Below are 7,721 nucleotides of genomic sequence, written 5' to 3'. Positions count from 1 at the left end.
TTTTTTCTTGCCTTCCAAAATCACACATTTTATAAAGATAGATTACTGGTTGTTTGTATTCCTCAAAAGAATATGAAGTGAACATGCTTGAATATTTTCCAACCCATTCATTTCCAAGCTCTTCATATGTTGAATAGTATAACACAAAAATAAATGCTCCACCCAATATTATTTTTCATCCACATGTAATGATTAAATTCATCAACATAATTCCAACATCATGTAATATTATAGGAATAACATATGACTATATAATTGAGCATTCATTTCTCATGATAAATAACACCATTTTCTATTAACATATCATAATAATATTTTCCTTTGGCTTAGACTTGCATCACAACATCTTCATGTCATTGTATCACTAACTTTACCTTTGCTGTCATGGAGACTTTCCTTGCCTTTGTTGCCATGGAGTATTGCCTTGCATCACAACAATTTTCTCCAACTAACCAGTCTTAAAATCATTCTGATACATGACACAAGAAAGCATCGATGTTCTGCAATAACATCAAGGTATTTGTTTCTCCTTCATTGTTCCTTGTTGATTCTCCTTTGCCATCACCTCTTCTTTTCCTACTTCTTTTCCTTGATGCTCCATTGCGATCCCATATTTTTCCGGTTATTTGCCTTGATCATAACCATACATGCTTGTTGTTTCTCCTTTCCTTGCTACTGCTCCTTTGTCTTTATTATTCCTTCTGTTTCTTTGCCTTTGCTGCTCTCATCTCTTGTTGTTAAATATCCATGCAACATACCTTGCTTCTTCTATGCCTTTTCTGCTCTTTTACTGCTCCTTTTCCATCAATGACAAGAAGGCCATTGATATCCCCCTTTGGCATTGATGGAAAACACTAATCCTCCCTCTTTTGTCCTCATAAATATTTCTCCTTGCTACTCCTAACCTCTGCTTACCTCCTCCTTTGACACCAATGGCAAGGGGGTAATAAATGCCAAGTATTTCATTATTCAAGTCACCTAGACATTTTTTGTTGTTGTAGTGAATAATCAATAGTGAAGAACCTTCCTTTTCCCCAAAAATACTTAGTTTACTGCTTGTAGCAGTGAATATAAAACCACCTTCTACAAATTGGGAAACTGTTTGACTAGAGGAATCTTTAACAAAATACATTGAATGCTTTCATAAGGATGGCGCTTGAATATCCAAGACACTTAAGGACACTTGTCATAACCATATAAACTGATTTCAATAGGTTTGGAGTCGGATTAAAGGGTTAAACTGCTGACTGTGTAGAAGTGCAACAAATTTGTTGTGTTACTTCCTTGTTAAAAAAAAAGGTGCAACAAAAATGCAATGAATTCACCATTCTCATACTTTGATAATCTCATGGATTTCTAAATGTGTCAAACATGTGGAATACAACCCATAAATCAATAAACATATGTTAGAATACATCTGTTCAAACTACAAACCTCAATTCTTGAAAATCATCACCTACAAAAAAAACGCAGTGACTGAACGCAATGAAACTTCGCTCGCATGGGTTTGAATAGGTGTTGAAGTCTCTGACCAATCAAGATGGTTGATGGATGATGTTTACAATACAAAATACCTTCTTTGAACCTCCATATATTTTTGGATTGCGATGCAATTTTTATAGTTGCTCCACTGCTTTAATGCCTCTACAAAAACAATAACCAGGATGTCCATAATACCTTTACATTAATGGCTCTGACTGCCAAGTCTATTAAAAGAGGACGTAGTTCCAAATCCCAATTGTCTTGTCTTGCAAGTAATATTAGAGTTGGTGGATGAAGAGTATTTGACTGGATTTGGAATGCATATGTCTTGAAGTTTAACACATCAAACACGAAATGTAAGAGTCATTATGAACATGATCTATTATTGGCCTTCTCTGATATTTGGTTATGGGGACATATTCATTCAACATTGCATGTTTATCCTCAAAATGACAGTGCATCAACAAAACCATTTCGCAACTCGACTGAGGAAAATCATACTGCTACTAATGGTTTAGACTCATAATTTGTAACACAATAATTGTTTTACATTGTAAACTACGTTGTTCTGGAACTATAACTATTGGGTCCTTCATTTTGAATTTTGAAAGTTTTGAAGATATGAAGAGGGAAAAACAAGTGGTGGGAGAAACAATCAAGTTGCGACGAAGACAGCTGGGAAAGGGAGTAAGACCATGTAGTTGTGGGACAATTGCGGTAAGGTGTCAGGAACAAGCAGAAACAACTGAGCGAACAAAGAGGAGGATGAGAAGAAGCTGAGGGGATAGACAGTTGAAAAAAACTGGCAGTTCGAGCAGCAAAGGAATAGATAAAAAGGAGAGAACAACATGAAGAAGAGTTTGTTAATACCTGAGGGAGTCTAGAGCACAAAGGAGCAGTGCTGGAAAGACTAGGGCATGGAAAATTTTAGGGGCGAATGTTCGACCTTTGGCGAAATTAAGGGGTTTTAAATTTTTAGTGGGCGAATATTTTGTATCATAGTACATTTTTACAAATCACCTCAAATAGCCCACCTTATTTTAAGGGAGAGGGTAAAAAAGGTAAATTTAGCCCTTGAAATTAGGAGTTACAACCTTCCATTCACCCTAATTTCAAGAATAGGTTTTATTTAAGTGAATCCTATGGGCCAAATACCATATTTATAAAAGAGGTATGGTAAATTAATAAAAATATAAATAAATGAGAGATATGGTAAATAAATAAAACATTTTTTATATTTACTCCATAAGTCACCTTATATACATGCAAGGGTGTAAACAAATACAAATATAAGTAAAGTGGAGGTATGGTAAATAAATAAAATGTCTTTTTATACTTACTCAAAAGGTATGGCAAATAAATAAAAATATAAATAAACTAGACGTATGGTAAATAAATAAAACTTCTTTTTATTTTTAGTCCATAACCCTCATTCTATCTATGAAGCCCAAAAAAGAGGTTTTATTTAAGTGAATCTTATGCGCCAAATACCATATTTGTAAAAGAGGTATGGTAAATTAATAAAAATATAAATAAACGAGAGCTATGGTAAACAACTAAAACATTTTTTTATATTTACTCCATAAGTCACCTTATATTTACGAACACTAAAAAAAATGCATTATATTTAGGTGAAACATATGGGAAAAATACTATGGGACAAATACCATGGGCTAGATTATTATTAATACCATGCAAAAAAACATTATTAACCCTAATATTAGTGTTAGCCTCTTGCTGCAGCAGGTATTCATCTTTCATGATCGACATTTTTACATGCCAAATATGTCATACTCTGCATGCTGCAACGTTCCATATTTGCTACAAAGGCCAGAGAATTGCCCATGAGAGTGTGCTAGTCTAAATGCCACTGCTATGTTCCTTTTTGATGAGTTGTTCCATTTTTGATAAGTCTTTTAAGGGAGGGCCAAACAACTTAATCTTGGCCTCCCTAGGTCTCAATTTTCTGTTGTAGAATATAGAGAATCAGCATCTGTCCGAACAACTTAATCTTGGCAGATTTATAGATAGGTAGAGAAACAAGGGTGCTCAACTGCTTAATCTGAGCCCCTGGATGAAATAAGTGTAGATGTAGATAGGAGGACAGCAAGAAGAAAAGAATGAAAAGCTGGGTATGCTAGTTCAAGTGCACCCAAACCAAAAGAAGAGAAAATGTTAGGCAAGTAGGCTGGGTAAGTAGTTTTGTGGTTGCAGAATCAAGCTGTGTGATCCACTTCATGCTTTCAAGTGTTATACCTTTTCAGATCACAAATGCAATGCAATTTTCCCTTGGAGGACTTCAAGCGAAGCATGACTAACTCCCCCTTCTTCTTATTCCCCAAATCATTTACTAACCTCCCCAAAGAGGTCAAGATCTGCTTGATTTCTCTTAGGTTTCATCATTTGCCATATCATTGCCTAAGTAAAGATCTGCTTTGCTTAAGGATGCTTATATTTCTTATACGAGTCATTTTCCCCTTAATAGCCTAAGATTGCATACTTAGCACTCTCTCATCACATTTCATATTAACTGCTAACTTTATTATGTAACTCCTTATCTTTTTACCCTCCCCCTACTAAAACTATGTCAATAATTCCCCTGTATACTTATCCCTTCCTCTGGTTGAAATATAACCATAAGTATCGCTTGGGAATTTCTAAGTTTACTTGAAACTTAGTAAGAACCCTCATTTCGCTCAAAAAACCATCTTCCTAAGATGTTTGGACTCCTTCCAAAACACAAAACCCCCTTCAAATGCCATCAGACTCACTCCGATGCAGCAAGATCCCTTCCAAAGCTGTAAACGGCCTTTCCGATCTCATTGACTCTCCTCCGATAAGTCTTCCTCTCCTTCGACGCGATATCGCTGTCGGAGGTCGCAGCATTCATTCATCGGCCCGCCCCTTTATACTCTCCCGACATCGCTTCGCCGATGTGATTTCGCAATTGGCAGTCCCAAGGTTTTTTTACCTATATACATACGCCCCCTCTCGTCTGCCTATGCGATATTGCTATCGCATCCGAAAGCATATCGCATCGTGATCCATTCATTTTCGCAATATTTTCCATTATCACACAGCCGCATGCCATGTCGCCTTTCCGAAATCGGCGATCGCTCCCATCGCATCATATATATAAAAACCATTGCCCTCTGTCCTTGCCGATTGCCGATCTCCGAGTTAAAACCCCGCCGTACTACCACGTCACCCTGCCACGTCACTACCGTACTGGGACCCCCTGCTGACGTCATACTGACGTCATCACTAAAGGAAGGCGCGAAGGGTGCAAATCGCAGCAAAGAGAGCCCGAATGAAAATCTGAGGCAGTTTTTGATGCACGATTAATGCTTAGCGCTAATCGCGCATCGCTAAGGAAAAATGACCAAAATGGAAAGCCTCATATCGTTCGGCTTCCAAGAGGCCCGAAAATTCACAGTTTTAACAGGATTTCTTCATTTATTTTTCCTATTCAAATTGGCCAGCGCCAGTAGCATTCCAGAAGCCACGAAAATCATTTGCAGCAGCCATCCTTACCTTGAAAGGGCAGAAAGCGGGCGATTTGACAGTTTCAAACACGTCGAGGGAGAGAAAATGGCCCGATTCAAGTGTCAAAAAGTATCAGAGGAAAGATGAAGCCCGGATTAAATTAAAGAGTATCAGTGAAGCGACAAAGAGTATCAGTCCGAAGCGGGTGAACATTAAAAGCCCCCAAACAAAGTCAAAGAAAGCGGTACAACCATTTAAAGGCTCTCAGATCACAATTAATACACATCAAAGCCACTCAAGAGTAGGGGATCAAAGCCCAAAGCACAGTTATGGCTGAATGAAATGCACAGAACCATAAGGACAGATTTCAAAATCATATTTTTGAGGCAGCTGCCCAGCGCGGCACCTAGATATCTTCTTGCATTAATTCCACTACAAGATTAGATTAAAAAGCTCATTTCCCTCAGATCTGTTTAAGATCTACTGTAATGAATATTGTTAGATATTTTCCCTATATAAACGACCGAATTCATGGTTTAAAGGGTTGGGTGGTTGTATAGCTCCAAGAGAGACTCGCTCTGTATACCTGATGTTTTACTTAATCAAAGACTGCTGAAAAGCTTGGAGAAATGACTGTGTGTTGTGTATTAATGTTTTGAAGAATTGAATGTGGAATTCTTGTGCTGCAACATGACTCAATAAGTGTTTCCTACCTTTGTTTTCCATTGATGCACCATATAAAATAGCAGAAAGAATGAATAGTTTAGAATTGGTTTAATTGCCCTCTATGCTCAATTTCTGCTGTTTCTTTATGTTTTCATCTGAATTAGTAATGAATATGAATTCCCTGTGGCTCATATTTCCCCTAATTCACTCATGTTTGACGGTTATCTAGGGATTCTTCACTGCTCCTAGATAGAGACCATTCACCTTCCATCTGCTAAGCTGAATGAGAGATTCTTAACTGCCTCTCATTCCTAGCCCTCATTCCATCCTTTTAGCTTGAATCATTGTTTCATGTGCAGCTAGCTTGCTCCATATTCCCTCTTGTGACCAAGAAAACGCACCAGCAGTCCTACTCCTTGACTCCATGCCCAATGGTTCTAAAACTTTCATGATATCCCTGCCTCTTTACTTGAAAGCATCACCCTTCCCACCAAAACTCAAACAAAACCCCTTGTACTTAATAACTAGCCTAAAATCATCATCAACAAAGCTAAATCCTAAAGAGAGAGTCCTCTCTGACTGCTGGTAGGCTAGGACCTGCAGTCCAAAGATTGGTTTGTGGTTACCTCGGCCGTATCCTTTAAGGAGCTTTAAGGACAACCTGAGTGATAACATAATGGCGACTCCGCTGGGGAACTTCTTCAGATAATTTCACAAATCAAGTTGGAAAGCTCCACTGGGAAAGAATCTGACCTCCAAAAGTTTCTTTCTAACCCACTTTTCTTAGAAAAATCCCCAAAAAACAAGTTAGAAGCTGGCTCCTAAGAAGAAAATACATAATACCAGGTCAAACCCAGACCCAAATCCACCAGCTGTTTTTGAAAATCCGAATTTAATCCCAAGAAACCTCAGGAAATTAGAGCGAAAAGAAGACTTTGCTGATTCTAGTCCTGACATAGTTCGGCCAAGCGGTGTTCCCACCCCTGTCAAAGTTTTATTTCGTTCAACTCCTAGTTCCCCTTGTTCTTTATCCACCTCTCCAAGCACCTTTTCCACACCTTCGTTCACTACGCACACTACTACCACTACTCCTGTTACCCCAGTTGTTCCAGCTGTTCCACTCACACCTGCTAATATAGCTAATAGATATGCACCCCTACAGCTGCCTGCTAACCTCGGGCTATGCCTCAGGATTACCAGACTAAAATAACATATTTTGATGGCACAAGTGCCTGCACAACCCTTCAGCATACAAAGAAAATGCAGGATTACTTTAAAAGCTATGAGATTGATGATGATGGGGTGAGAATGAAGATTTTTGTCCAAAGTTTGACAGGCGATGTCAGGACTTGGTTTAGAGCACTCCCAGCTAATTCCATAGCAGACCCAGAAGCCTCGTACCAGTCATTTATCAATAGATGGGAGAAAAAGAAAGACCCCTTGCACATACTAGCCGAATACGATACAATTAAAAGAGGCCCTCAAGAAACTGTTTTGGACTATTGTGCAAGATTCAATAATGTCTACAATGAAATACCACAGAACTTAAGACCTCCACCTGACCTTGCCTTGTATAAATTCCCTGATGGTTTCGACCCAGATATGGCCTACCAGTTAAAAGAAAGAGCCCCTAACAGCCTTGTCGAAATGCAAAACGTGGCTGTCACTGTGGAGGCAAATTTAATTGCCAAAAGAAACAGAGCCAGAACAGAGAGGAGAACAACCTTTAAGGAAGAACCCTCAGCCATAGACCAAAAGCTGGATGCCCTTATCAATGGCATGCATAGGCTAGTAGACAGAGTGGACAATGTTGAGAAAAAATCATCTTGGGACGGGCAGCAAACCAACGCTGTTAGGAACCCAAACTTCAGAAGGAATCAAAACCCAAATGCCGGAAGGGCGAGCCCAAACCGTGAAATAAGGCCTCCTTTCCAAGAAAATTATGCTGAGACATCAACAGCTAATGAGCCCATGGAAGACACTCACATAAACCTAATGGGTTTGAAGAACGAGCAACATGTCTTCTTAACTAAAGAAGACCAAAATAACGATAACATGCATCAATGCCAAACTCAAACCCAAGAATC

The sequence above is a fragment of the Pinus tabuliformis genome, chromosome 7, assembly GCF_031772625.1.
Source record: "Pinus tabuliformis cultivar Carrire ecotype Pingquan chromosome 7, CPIR1, whole genome shotgun sequence".
NCBI lineage: Eukaryota > Viridiplantae > Streptophyta > Pinopsida > Pinales > Pinaceae > Pinus > Pinus tabuliformis.
Note: the sequence above shows the minus strand (reverse complement) of the source record.